The 15,316-nt window shown below is 41.2% G+C and overlaps 1 protein-coding gene across 13 annotated transcripts in view; it reads left to right on the top strand.

Annotated features, from left to right (window-relative positions):
• The window catches only part of sorbs1 (sorbin and SH3 domain containing 1), a 79,503-nt gene that overhangs the window by 19,112 nt on the left and 45,075 nt on the right, over positions 1–15,316 (top strand). For all 13 annotated transcript variants that reach the window (XM_045719243.1, XM_045719288.1, XM_045719249.1 and 10 more), the window contains exon 2: positions 14,873–14,915. The gene's annotated coding sequence lies outside the window, so the exon portion shown is untranslated. The remainder of the gene's footprint in view (positions 1–14,872; positions 14,916–15,316) is intronic.

The following is a 15,316-nucleotide window of genomic DNA, read 5'->3' as shown; positions in this document are numbered from 1 at the left end:
TTTAACACAAGTAATGTAATATAAATATGTAATCTAAATGATAGTGGTGGAAAAAGTACCCAATTGTCTTACTTGAGTAAAAGTAAAGATACCTTAATAGAAAATTCTCAAGTAAAAGTGAAAGTCACCCAGTAAAATACTACTTGAGGAAGAATATGACACTTTTTTGTACATTTTCTGACATGCGAGCACTTAGATATGGTAATTTTCACATTTTCATAAATTCTTAGTGTTTGTCACTGACGTATAGTAAGGCATTTGTGAAATTTCTATTGCACAATAGAGTGGGAAAGCGGCCGTGCGTATAGACAATTAATAGACACTGCAGCAAATAAAACCTAATAAGAAAATCTTTCTCGTCCAGGAACGGAGTCTAGACAGACCTGCCATTATTCACTGAACTAGAATGTGTGTTTACAGGCAGTAGCAACTGTTTACATGTTCCCTCGAGTGTTCGTGACTAACTGTTACTTTTTTTCTGACACCAGTCATATTCAGTGGCTGTTGTACGTTAGTAAATTCATCAGTTATTCTGCGCTCTGGCACACTCAGATGAGAGTGCTCTGAAATCAGAGTAGATAGCCAGAGTCAATTTACAAACGCAAGAGATATGCTAATTGGATAACAGTCGTTCAGCTAGCTAGCAAACCGATTCCATTTTTTTGCTTAGTAACCAAATGACACCTGCATCTAGCTGTAGCCATACAAAAAAAAAAAGATATGAGGGGAAAAATTCGGTCACTCACCCACTCCTCTAATGACATGACATCCTCCCAGCAGCTAGCTAGCTAATGGTAGGCTTGGTGTTTTTAGCTTTCTGAATAAGAGCTACAGAAATAGACATGCTAGCCTATTAGCCACGTTATGACTGACTTGTGATCATTGTCCTTGCTAGATTGATTGTATTGACATTCACAGCCTTAGTTACATTCATCTGTTTGTCCAAAATATTGAGTCATTGAAACTGAAATAGTGCATCCCGAATGGGTGAAGGCAGCAAACAATGTACCAGGCCAGCTGTGATTTACAACCTGATAGCAATATTTTTTGGACTACCAAGAAATCTATTTGTGAATTATATTAATCATGCATTGAACTGCATCCATCTCTTCTGCCAACAATGCCTTACTGTACGTCATGGAATATAAAGCCATATATAACCTATTTTTAAAACCTCAAAGTTGGTTTTGTAGCATAAACTGGGAATTTGAAATGTTTTTACTGATATGATTGTCTGTTTGTTTCATATTTACAAAGTAGATACAATGTTGTCAGTTCCACTTTAAATATCAAAAGTAAATATAATTGCAAAAATATACTTTAAGTATCAAAAGTACAAGTATAAATGATTTCAAATTCCTTATATTAAGCAAACCAAACAACACATTGTTTTTTTTTGGTTTTTTTACGGATAGCCAGGGGCACACTCAAACACTCAGACATAATTTACAAACAAAGCATTTTAGTGAGTCCGCCAGATCAGAGGCAGTAGGGATGACCAGGGATGTTCTCTTGATAAGTGTGTGAATTGGAACATTTTCCTGTCCTGCTAAGCATTCAATATGTAACGAGTAATTTTGGGTGTCAGTGAAATTGTATAGAGTAAAAAGTACATTATTTTCTTCAAGAATATAGTGGAGTAAAAGTAAAAGTTGTCCAAAATATAAATAGTAAAGTAAAGTACAGATACCCCAAAAACGACTTAAGTAGTACTTAAGTACTTTACAGCACTGCTAAATTATAATACCATAAGCCACAAACTTGTGACGGGGTCTGCTCCTGTAATTTTGCTTAGATTTCCTTCATTTTAGGCCAAAATACCATAGAATGTCTGTTGCTACAGTTAACAGTGCTGTCACAATGCATATGATGTATGCATTTGTAGGCCAATTTGGAAACAGTATAATGACATTACCCATAATGCAATCAGTCAATCTGCTGCCATGGAATTATGCAATGTCATAATGCATGTTATAAAGCTAAGCGTTTCAAAGAAGTAGTACATAATAATGAATAATAATAATGACTAAGATTCTATAGACTGCACTGCCATTGAGAGCCTGAATACGGCCCCAGATGTTTGTGTTGCATCAGATGACCTGGCCTCCACAATCACCCGACCTCAACCCAATTGAGATGGTTTGGGATGAGTTGGACTGCAGAGTGGAGGAAAAGCAGCCAACGAGTGCTCAGCATTTGTGGGAACTCCTTCAAGGCTATTGGAAAAGCATTCCAGGGGAAGCTGGTTGAGAGAATGCCAAGAGTGTTCAAAGCTGTCATCAAGGCAAAGGGTGGCAACTTTGAAGAATCTCAGATGTAACACTTTTTTTGGTTACTACATGATTCCATATGTGTTATTTCATAATTGTGATGTCTTCAACATTAAAAATTAAGAAAAACCCTTGAATGAGTAGGTGTGTCCAAACTTTTGACTGGTACATTCTCTCTCAAGAGGAAAGGGAAAGAGGGATACCTAGTCTGGGGAACGGTGGGTTAACTGCCTTGCTCAGGGGCAGAACAATAGATTTTAACCTTGTCAGCTTGGGGATTCGATCTAGCAACTTTTCGGTTACTGGCCCAGCGCTCCTACCCGCTAGGCTACCTGCAAGAGTTGGATTAAAAAAATAATTACATATCGCAATGAAAGTTACCTCATTATAGAATGGCAGTGGATTCATATCTTCAGCAGAAATATCCATCCACTGTCGCTGTCATTCATTCTCTTGTCAATTCGTCTGTTGTCAGGTTTCAGCCTCTTTCTCCCAACTCAACCCCCCCCGTTTTGCTAATAAATGACCAATGTCCAGAGGTCTTGCTGATGTCACACAGAGGCGGGAAACAATTGTCAGGAAGCCACCTCATGGCCTCTTAAGCTAATGACCTATATCAGACTTCTCATTAGATATCTAAGAGCAGAGCACTATCTTTTATCATCTAAACAGACAGCCAAAATTCATTTGGTTGGAAATTGGGTTTTGAGTTTCTCAATTTAGTACAATACCTGTATTTATTGAAGTTAAATAGGCTCTAAAATCATTTCAAATTGTCCAGATCGAGAGAATGTGCATTTAGGTAGAGATTCTCAGTACTGGAGGTTTACTTGAATACAGTTTATCTCAGTCTCCTGTTTATCTTGGCCTGAGCACTGCTGGCTGTCCCTGCACAGATGTGCTTAGATCTCTCTCTCTCTCTCTCTCTCTCTCTCTCGACTACTGACGTTCTCTGTTCGGAGGCATCCCTCTTCCTAATAAGGACTAAAGCGATCTCTGGACTGATGTGTTTACCTAGCTGTTAGCTCTCACGTCTTCTCTTTTGTCTGCTAGGGAGATTTATGATTCAGTGTTTTAAAACACTTACCCTAATTTCAGGAGGATGTCATCGAACCCCAACTGTGTGTGTCTGTTTGTGTACAGTGCGCGTAGGTTTGCGTGCAAGCGTGTGGGAGAAAGAGAGCAAATGTTTCTCTGTTTGCATCTTAACTCAATTCCAACCTTTTCTGCAGTGGACAATATAAATGGGAGTGTTCTGAGTGCCTCTTAAATCAGTCCTCTTGGTGATGTACATTGGAGGACAACCTGGAAGTGTTTCACTGCCTCTTTTTATGTGGCCTTGTTGCTGCATGCTCCACTGATGCAGCTCAGATTAACATATGTCCTGTTCTCCCTCTCTTCTCTTTCTACAGATTTTAGATAGATAGATAGATAGATAGATAGATAGATAGATAGATAGATAGATAGATAGATAGATAGATAGATAGATAGATAGATAGATAGATAGATAGATAGATAGATAGATAGATAGATAGATAGATAGTGCCAAATAAGGGTTCTTTGGATTTTAACCATAGCGGATCCCTTTTTGGTGCTATATAGAACCTTTTTTTGAAAGGTTCTATAAAAGAGCCATGCTCATAAGGTTCTAAATTGAACCTTCTTTGTGATATTAAGAACCATTTCCTAATTTTCTATGAAGAACCATTAATTATAGGTTCTATATAGCACCTAAAAACAGTTACGCTATGGTTACAACCCTTTTTGGGGCAAATAGAACCCTTTTGAATGGTTCTTTACAGAACCTTAATGGAGAATGGTTCTAAACTCAGCAAAAAAAGAAACGTCCTCTCACTGTCAACTGTGTTTATTTTAAGCAAACTTAACATGTATAAATATTTGTTTGAACATAACAAGATTCAACAACTGAGACATAAACTGAACAAGTTCCACAGACATGTGACTAACAGAAATGGAATAATGTGTCCCTGAACAGGGGTGGGGGTCAAAATCAAAAGTAACAGTCAGTATCTGGTGTGGCTACCAGCTGCATTAAGTACGGCAGTGCATCTCCTCCTCATGGACTGCACCAGATTTGCCAGTTCTTGCTGTGAGATGTTACCCCACTCTTCCACCAAGGCACCTGCAAGTTCCCGGACATTTCTGGGTGGGAAATGGCCCTAGCCCTCACCCTCCAATCCAACAGGTCCCAGACGTGCTCAAGGTTATTGAGATCTGGGCTCTTCAGCTGGCCATGGCAGAACACTGACATTCCTGTCTTGCAGGAAATCACGCACAGAACGAGCAGTATGACTGGTGGCATTGTCATGCTGGAGGGTCATGTCAGGATGAGCCTGCAGGAAGGGTACCACATGAGGGAGGAGGATGTCTTCCCTGTAACACTCAGCGTTGAGATTGCCTGCATTGACAACAAGCTCAGTCCGATGATGCTGTGACACACCGCCCCAGACCATGACAGACCCTCCACCTCCAAATCGATCCCGCTCCAGAGTACAGGCCTCGGTGTAACGCTCATTCATTTGACGATAAACGCGAATCCGACCATCGCCCCTAGTGAGACAAAACCACGACTCGTCAGTGATGAGCACTTTTTTGCCAGTCCTGTCTAGTCCAGCGACGGTGGGTTTGTGCCCATAGGCGATGTTGTTGCCGGTGACGTCTGGTGAGGTCCTGTCTTACAACAGGCCTACAAGCCCTCAGTCCAGCCTCTCTCTTCCTATTGCGGACAGTCTGAGCACTGATGGAGGGATTGTGTGTTCCTGGTGTAATTCGGGCAGTTGTTATTGCCATCCTGTACCTGTGTGATGTTCGGATGTACCGATCCTGTGCAGGTGTTGTTACACGTGGTCTGCCACTGCAAGGACGATCAGCTGTCCATCCTGTCTCCCTGTAGCGCTGTTTTAGGTGTCTCACAGTACGGACATTGCAATTTATTGCCCTGGCCACATCTGCAGTCCTCATGCCTCCTTGCAGCATGCCTAAGGCACATTCGCACAGATGAGCAGAGACCCTGGGCATCTTTCTTTTGTTGTTTTTCAGCGTCAGTAGAAAGGCCTTTTTAGTGTCCTAAGTTTTCATAACTGTGACCTTAATTGCCTACCATCTGTAAGACCGTTCCACGGGTGCATGTTCATTAATTGTTTGTGGTTCATTGAACAAGCATGGGAAACAGTGTTTAAACCCTTTACAATGAAGACCTCTGAAGTTATTAGGATTTTTAAGAATTATCTTTGAAAGACAGGGTCCTGAAAAAGGAATGTTTCTTTTTTTGCTGGGTTTATCTTCCTTAATCTCAAAGGTTCAATAAAGAACCTTTTCAATAACCATGCAGGGTTTTTTTTTTATTCTGGTTAGTCATATTATATTGTTAAAATTCCATAGGTTGTTATTATTATATGTTGAATCAATCAATCAGTCAAATGTATATATAAAGCCCTTTTTACATCAGCAGTTGTCACAAAGTGCTTATACAGAAACCAAGCCTAATACCCCAAAGAGTAAGCAATGCAGATGTAGAAGCATGGTGGCTAGGAAAAACTCCCTAGAAAGGCAGGAACCTCGGAAGAAACTTAGACAGGAACCAGGCTCTGAGGGGGGGCCAGTCCTGTTCTGGCTTTGCCAGGTGGCGATTATAAGAGTACATGGCCATTAAGGCCAGATAATTCTTCAAGATGTTCAAATGTTCCTGCACCTCAGTAGTAAATGTCCTTTGGCTTTTCATAGCCAAGCATTCAGAGGTCAAGACAGAAGGTGCAGGGATTCCATAGGCAGAACAGCAGAAACTGGATCAGCAGCACAACCAGGTGGACTGGGGATGGGGAGTCGCCAGGCTAGGTAGTCCTCAGTCCAGGGCCAATCAGGCAGGATATAACTCCACCTACTTTGCCAAAGCACAGCCCCCACACCAGCCGCCACACAGACCACTAATCTTACTACCCTGAGACAAGGCTGAGTATTGCCCACAAAGGCTTCGCCACCGCTCAAGCCTGAGGACAGGAAGAATGGGAGATAGTGAGCAAGCCATGTGACTCATCCCCGGTAACATCTTCAGAGCCAGAGAATCCCAGTGGAGAGAGGGGAGCCATCCAGGCAGAGACAGCAAGGGTGGTTCGTCACTCCAGTGCCTTGCCATTCAACTTCGCACCCCTGGGTTAGACTACACTCAATCATAGGACCGTCTGAAGAGAGGAGTCTTTAGTAAAGACTTAAAGGTTGAGACCGAGTCTGCGTCTCTCACATGGATTGGCAGACTATCTCATAAAATGTAGCTCTATAGGAGAAAGCCCTGCTTCAAGCTGTTTGCTTAGAATTCTAGGAACAGTAAGGAGGTCTGCGTGTTGTGACTGTAGCGTACGCGTTAGTGTGTACAGCAGGACCAAATCGGCGAGATGGGTAAGAGCAAGTCCATGTAATGTTGTAGGTTAGCAGTGAAACCTGGAAATCAGCCCTAGCCTCAACAGGAAGCCATAGGCTAGCACTGGAGTAATATAATAAACATTTTTGGTTCTATTCAAGATTCTAGCTGCCGTATTTAGCAGTAGCTGAAGTTTACCTTGTGCCTTATTCGGTTAGTCCGAGAGTAGAGCATTGCCATAGTCTATTCTAAGTGATAAAAACATGGATTTGTTTTTCTGTATAATTTTTGTACAAACAGTTTAAGGTTTTTGTAATGTTAACGAAGATGGAAAAGGGCTGCTCTTGAAATATTGTTTATGCTTGCTAAAAGAGAGATCAGGGTCTAGAGTAATGCCGAGGTCCTTCAAAGTTTTATTTGAGACGACTGTACAAGCATCAAGATTGATTGTCAGTTTCTCATTGTTTCTTGGGACCTAGAACTAGCATATCTGTTTAAGTAAAAAATGCATATACAGTGCCTTCGGAAACTATTCAGACCCCTTGACTTTTTTTTAACGTTACTGTCATATTCTAAAATTGATTACATTGTTTTATTTCCTCAATCTACACACAATTTCCCATAATGACAATGCAAAAACGGGTTTAGATTTTTTTGCTAATTTATATTAAAAAAAGGAAATATCACATTTACATAAGTATTCAGACCCTTTACTCAGTACTTTCTTGAAGCACCTTTGGCAGCGATTACAGCATCGAGTCTTCTTGGTTATGACGCTACAAGCTTGACACACCTGTATTTGGGGAGTTTCTCCCATTCTTCTCTGAAGATCCTCTCAAGCTCTGTCAGGTTAGATGGGAAGCATTGCTGCACAGCTATTTTCAGGTCTCTCTAGAGATGATTGATCATGTCCATGTCTGGGCTCTGGCTGGGCCACTCAAGGACATTCAGAGATTTGTCCCAAAGCCACTCCTGCGTTGTCTTGGCTGTGTGCTTAGGGTCCTGTTGGAAGGGAGAGCTCATTTCTTGTGACCATTTAATTTATTTAATTTTTTGGCGTTGCAACTGCATCTAGGTTATTACGCAAAGTTATGTTTAGGCCCTCGGTTAGGTGATTTTTGTACTCCGATGTTCTTGGGTAGGTGAAGGGAGTCTGGAAGGGCATCTAGGAATCTTTGGGTTCATTGGTTGGGGTCTTAGCAAATTATTTGTGGCGATTGCAAAGGTAATAAGATGATGGTCCAGGATTATGAGGAAAAACATTTAGATCCACAATATCTATTCCTGGGTATATTATATATTTTTTATTTAACCTTTATTTAACATGTAATGACAAAACATAACAGATCAACTTGAATGACACTCGGTTGCACAAAAAGAGCTGTTTGCAAACCATGCCCCAAAATATTATAATGTAGCCCGCCCCTACATTTGAATTCTCACTAAAAGAGGAAAGAACCCTTTTCTGAACCGCAAAGAACTATTGAAAGGCTCAAAGGGTTATTTGAGTTATTATGGCTCCACATAGAACCTTCACCCTTCCCAAAGAACCGTTGAGGAACCCTCTTTTCTTAGTGTATTGTGCACCATTCCTGGAGGACACATTTAGCTGTCGCACAAGGACTCGGTCTGATGTATTCCCTTACTCTTTGTGCATTGAATAGCAATAGCAGCACTGTATTGAGCGGTAATACGCATCACTCTGGTGTCGTGACGTGACTATCATTAATCTGATGACTGTTATTTATCAAATCAACCTAACTATTGTGGCAAACCTCTTCAAGGTTAGGAGCGTTTGTCACAAATTAAGTGGGAAACTGTCACCAAAATCAGCCCAGAATTAAAGTTCTTTCGAACATGACAGTACCTGTGTGTTTGTTTCTCCATCCTGGTCCACCCAGGCCACAGGCAAGGTCAAGGATAGCAGGGTTCGGTACACAAATCTGGTTCTCGGTAGGTCCAGGTCTAAACGCCAACAGGTAAGTCCAAACCAGTCCAGCTCATACATGGTAAATCCAGCCAATATAGATTGTCTCTTTCTCTTTGGTTCATAGATCCTTCCAGCCCTCTCTCTCCCTTCCTGGTTTGTCTTGACCCTTTATTTGTGGGTCGGCTCCACCTTCTGAGGGTTCCCCTTGCTTCTGGAAATTGTAGTTTTGGCAGTCGGCCATTCTTTGCCACACTATGTTTAATTGTTACTCGATTAAATTAATCATGTAACAATTAACTCATTAAGAATTTGGGGCACCACGGGAAGAGTTGTTTAACCTCACTAGGGTAGGGGGCACTATTTTCACCTCCGGATGAAAAGCGTGCCCAAAGTAAACTGCCTGCTACTCAGGCCCAGAAGCTAGGATATGCATATAATTGGTAGATCTGGATAGAGAACACTCTAAAGTTTCCAAAACTGTTAAAATAATGTCTGTGAGTATAACAGAACTGATATGGCAGGCGAAAATCTGAGGAAAATCCATCCAGGAAATGCCATTATTTTGAAATGGCTGTTTTTCCAATGAAAGCTTATCCACCATTTAAAGAGAGAGGACCCAGATTCCGTTCCCTATGGCTTCCACTAGTTGTGAACAGTCTTTAGACATTGTTTCAGGCTTTTATTCTGAAAAATGAGGCTGAATGACCACTTTGAGTGAGTGGATAGTGGGATGTCCCCAGAGCTGTTTCCTGCGTGCGACCGAGAGTGCGCCTTTCTTGTTTTTCTTTTATATTGACGACGCTATTGTCCGGTTGAAATATTATCGATTATTTAGGCTAAAAACAAACTGAGGATTACCGGTACTATTTGGAATTTTTGTCTGCCTGTTGTGACTGCCTTTTAGCCATTGGATTACTGAACAAAACGCGCCAACGAAACAGAGGTTTTTGGATATAAAGAGGGACTTTATCGAACAAAACAAACATTTATTGTGTAACTGGGAGTCTTGTGAGTGCAACCATACGAAGATCATCAAAGGTAAGTGATTAATTTTATTGCTATTTCTGACTTTTGTGACTAATCTACTTGGCTGGTAACTGTATGTAATGTTTTGTGTGCTGGGCGCTGTCCTCAGATAATCGTATGGTATGCTTTCGCCGTAAAGCCTTTTTGAAATCTGACACCGCGGTTGGATTAACCTCTCTGGGCTAGGTGGGACGAAATCGTCCCACCTACGCAACAGCCAGTGTAATCCCGTGGCGCGATATTCAAATACCTTAGAAATGCTATTACTTCAATTTCTCAAACATATGACTATTTTACACCATTTTAAAGACAAGACTCTCGTTAATCTAACCACACTGTCCGATTTCAAAAAGGCTTTACAACGAAAGCAAAACATTAGATTATGTCAGCAGAGTACCCAGCCAGAAATAATCAGACACCCATTTTTCAAGCTAGCATATAATGTCACATAAACCCAAACCACAGCTAAATGCAGCACTAACCTTTGATGATCTTCATCAGATGACAATCCTAGGACATTATGTTATACAATACATGCATGTTTTGTTCAATCAAGTTCATATTTATATCAAAAACCAGCCTTTTACATTAGCATGTGACGTTCAGAACTAGCAAACTTCCGGTGAATTTACTAAATTACTCACGATAAACGTTCACAAAAAACATAACAATTATTTTAAGAATTATAGATACAGAACACCTTTATGCACTCGCTATGTCCGATTTTAAAATAGCTTTTCGGTGAAAGCACATTTTGCAATATTCTGAGTAGATAGCCCAGCATCACAGGGCTAGCTATTTAGACACCCACCAAGTTTAGCCCTCACCAAAGTCAGATTTACTATAAGAAAAATGTTATTACCTTTGCTGTTCTTCGTCAGAATGCACTCCCAGGACTTCTACTTCAATAACAAATGTTGGTTTGGTTCAAAATAATCCATAGTTATGTTCAAATATCCTCAGTTTTGTTCGTGCGTTCAAGACACTATCCGAAAGGGTAAAGAAGGGTTACGCGCCTGACGCGTTTCGTGACAAAAAAATTCTAAATATTCCATTACCGTACTTCGAAGCATGTCAACCGCTGTTTAAAATCAATTTTTATGCCATTTTTCTCGTAAAAAAGTGATAATATTCCAACGCACGAACAAAACGCCGCTATTTGTTTGAAATATGTTTGAAAAATGGACGTTTTTGGATTTTTTAGGAATTTGTAATTTGCGCCACACCTATCATTGGATATTGGAGCAGGTGTTCCGCTAGCGGAACGTCTAGATGTAAGAGTTAATCATCTAATTGGACTGTATTCCATATACGTCCATGGTCTTGGCTAAAGGACTCTGTCATTGCATTGTGTCTAATGTCATATCTTGGGCATTCCTACTTAGCGGTGTGTTGCTTAGGGCACTATACTTAGTTGATAACTACATGATAAGTCTACAGCTGTAAGGCACCAGCTTCAGACAGTCTACGGGGATGACCTATGGACCTCTGGGTAGAAACTGGTGAGTACGGTAGCTGTAGAGTCAAAGGCCTCAGGGTACATTTTCAACTTTACCAAGGCTGGTATTTTGCTCGAACCCTTAAGTGATCCTAGCATAAATCCTAATTTAAATGTTCCGTTGTACAGTGTGTTTGTTCTTACACAAGCGCACATTCCAAGGGAAAGAACACCAAGTATCCTGGTAGACTGCAACCTGTTCAGAATGAGTCTGACATCGTCTGATAATTTTCATGTTAGTGCCTGGAGGTCAGTGAGAATCAGTGTCGACCTGAAACCATATGCAAAGGGGACCTGTAGTGGTTTTACTGCAAGTCACTGTCTTACACCATTGCAGTGGCGATAGGTATGGAGTCTATTTCATAGCTATGTTATCCACGGAGGAGCTAACCTCACAACGGAAGTACTCTATAAGCACTGAACCAGTCGTACCCGGTATGATCATGGTTCATGACTTCTCCTGAATGGAGGGTTCTATTTATTAGTGGCATATGTGTTAACCATCAGAATAGTGTTCTGGAGATTCCCTTCCACATGTTGCAACCTGAGTGACTACTATCTCCTCTGTCGCTGTTATCAAGGGCAATTTGACTTGTTAGGTCTCTAACCTTCTTACTGAGTTTGGCTGGACTGACTGTTGATGGCATTGGTACTGGTACCCAAAGGGAAATGTTATCCTACCGGAATACATGATTAGAGCATTTTACTAGTTGCATTGTACTTGAGATTACACATGGCAAGGAATGATTATTGTTGCCATTTGTTTTGGAGGTGGAAAGTCCACTGGACTTCTTTTACAACCAGTGTGGTACACCTCAGTGATATCTCAGATGTATTCTAAGGTTATCCACGGTGAGGGGCCTGTCCTCTCCTCTCTGTTCTCATGGGGAGGTTTACAACTAGATTTGTTTCCTGTTCTGGCGGCCTCGTACAGTATGGGCTGTTTGAGTTGCGTTTTATGGTCATATTCCCCACAAAGTGGAGTGGTTGTTCGCAACTACGTGATGTGTCATATCGACTATTCGGGGTTTGAGTGGAATTGGCTATTGCGATGTTTTTGACCTTTTGCTTTGTAACATTTGTATCAGAGTCTATAGACAAAGCCTGAGGGCTTGTTTCTTGATCGAGCTGGCCCATTGAGCTGGCCCTGAATGGGGTCTCGAGTGAGAGCGGGAGTAATTTGTCTCGAGAGTCATGACACTGGTATTGTTTGTGTACATAATCATACCACTAATGACTAATGAGGTGAATACCCTTACATACCTTCCTAGGCTGCTCATTTGTTCTGTTAATGTGTTTTAATTGATGTGTTCTGGGTCTCTCTTGTTCCACTTAAAGTAACTCAGAATCGGGACGTGTTAGATCCTGTTTCAGCATGTAGCACAACCATAGGGGTGGCCTTTCTTTCATAAGCTGGATGCAGCTATTTTATGCATCAGTGAAAGCAGCACAGATAGGACTACAGATCAGTGTGTTAAAGTGATTAATGAAAATGTTAGTTCAAATATGATTACTTGATCCATCCATGTAGGCCTATACAATGTCATCTTTTTCATGTTCAAATGCATTACTGTCAAATACGGCGGAAGTAAAAATACATATTTGGACACTCAAGACTTTGTCAGCGATAGTAGCGTATTTCAAGCACATATTTCTACCACATAAAAAATGCATTTTTATGAAAAGCGTTTTCACAGCTTTTCATTTCCTTTTCCTTGAAAACCGTCAAACGTGTGTAATTTGGAAATATATATAAAAAACAGGTTTTTGGAAATGTTTGCAAATTTATAAAAAAAATAAAACAGAAATACCTTATTTACATAAGTATTCAGACCTTTTGCTATGAGACTCGAAATTGAGCTCAGGTGCATCCTGTTTCCATTGATGATCCTTGAGATGTTTCTACAACTTGATTGGAGTCCACTTGTGGTAGATTCAATTGATTGGACATGTTTTGGAAAGGCACACACCTGTCTATATAAGGCCTCACAGTTGACAGTACATGTCAGAGCAAAAACCAAGCCATGAGGTTGAAGGAATTGTCCGTAGAGCTCCGAGACAGGATTGTGTCGAGGCACAGATCTGGGGAAGCGTACCAAAACATGTCTGCAGCATTGAAGGTCCCCAAGAACACAGTGGTCTCCATCATTCTTAAATGGAAGAAGTTTTGAACCACCAGGACTTTCCCTAGAATTGGCCACCTAGCCAAACTGAGCAATCGGAGGAGAATGGCCTTAGCCAGGGAGGTGACCAAGAACCCGATGGTCACTCTGACAGAACTCCAGAGTTCCTCTGTGGAAATGGGAGAATCTTCCAGAAGGACAACCATCTCTGCAGCACTCCACCAATCAGGCCTTTATGGTAGAGTGGCCAGACGGAAGCCACTCCTCTGTAAAAGGCACATGACAGCTCGCACCTAAAGGACTCTCAGACCATAAGAAACAAGATTCTCTAGTCTGATGAAACCAAGGTTGAACTTTTTGGCCTGAATGCCAAGCGTCACATCTGGAGGAAACCTGGTGCCATCCCTATGTTGAAGCATGGTGGTGGTAGCGTCATGCTGTGGGGATGTTTTTCAGTGGCAGATACTAGGAAACTAGTCAGGATCAGGGGAAAGATATATGGAGCAAAGTACAGAGAGGTCCTTGATGAAAACCTGCTCCAGAGCTCTCAGGACCTCAGACTGGGGCGAAGGTTCACCTTTCAACAGGACAATGACTCTAAGCACACAGCCAAGACAGCACAGGAGTGGCTTTGGGACAAGTCTCTGAATGTCTTTGAATGGCCCAGCCAGAGCCCAGACTTGAACCCGATCGAACATCTCTGGAGAGACCTGAAAGTAGCTGTGCAGCGATGCTCCCCATCCAACCTGACAGAGCTTGAGAGGATCTGCAGAGAAGAATGGGAGAAACTCCACAAATATAGGTGTGCCAAGCTTGTAGCGTCATACCCAAGAAGAATTGAGGCAGTAATCGCTGTCAAAGGTGCTTCAACAAAGTCCTGAGGAAAGGGTCTGAATACTTTTGTAAATGTGATATTTCTGTTTTTAATACGTTTGTGAACATTTCTAAAAAAACGTTTTTTGCTTTGTCATTATGGGGTAGTGTGTGTAGATTGATGAGGAAAACATTTAATTTAATACATTTTAGAATAAGGCTATAACGTAACAAAATGTGGAAAAAGTGAAGTGGTATGAATACGTCCACATCAGTCAATTATAATGTGCTTTCCTCTGCCCTTTCCTCTGACGCATGCCAAGATACTTACAACGCCTGGATAGGTATTTTTACGTATCTGTTAACCACATCATACAGTATGTTATAGCGATCTGTCAGATGCATGCAACTTCTGAGCAGGGTAACATGACCATATAGTGTATAAAACGTGCACAGGTAGCCTATTTTTTTAAGTGATTTGTTTGACAATCAGATGAAAACATCATGCCTGGCTGTGTTCATACCATATTAAAAGGTAATACATTTACAGCTAAATGACATGCCTTTACTATTATGCTCATAAATAAATTGTGCGTGCGCACATAGGAGGTCCCACACCCCCCGGTCAAAACAAATGTTTTCCACCGTCCCTGATTACTGTCAGTTTCGACTATATCCCAGCCTATTCCTGCCTAGAAACAAACTGCTGCTCACACTTCCTGGTCTCCCATGATGGCCCATTAAAAAAAAAATGACTACTATGCTGTAAATTAATGCATTTTGCTCAAGTCTGCTTTCCTCTACAATAACTCTCCCTCTGACTTTCTTTTGTTCCAGGGCTGTCCAACAGAGGGCAGTGTGAGATTTGAACAATCCTACAGTAAGTTTCATCCCCTTATTTTTCTCATATCTCTCATTATACTGCATAGCTCAGTTCTGTGGTCCCAGAAGGCTTTAGTGATGTTTAGGGTCTTCAATCCTATCTTTGATCACAATGCCTGTTCATTTGGTTGAGTGTAATGATCAAGTTCATTTTGATAATTGAAGCAGCATAATCACACCAGAAATATGCCTATCGTATGTTACAACACTAACCATACATTCTAGTCAATCAAGTAAGCATTAAGAAACAAGCAAAAGCAATGAACAAAAACAAAAGTGCTATTTTATGAGGGAGGGCTAACATACAGTAGGCTACATGTTAGAGTGGGCATGCATTTGAGGCATTGACAGTTTAAGGGAAACGGGACACACAAATGCTGTCTACTCATCAGAGGGAAA

Source organism: Salmo salar, chromosome ssa01 (assembly GCF_905237065.1).
Source record: "Salmo salar chromosome ssa01, Ssal_v3.1, whole genome shotgun sequence".
NCBI classification, from domain to species: Eukaryota; Metazoa; Chordata; class Actinopteri; order Salmoniformes; family Salmonidae; genus Salmo; species Salmo salar.
Note: the sequence above shows the minus strand (reverse complement) of the source record. Positions and strands in the feature narration are given on the sequence as shown.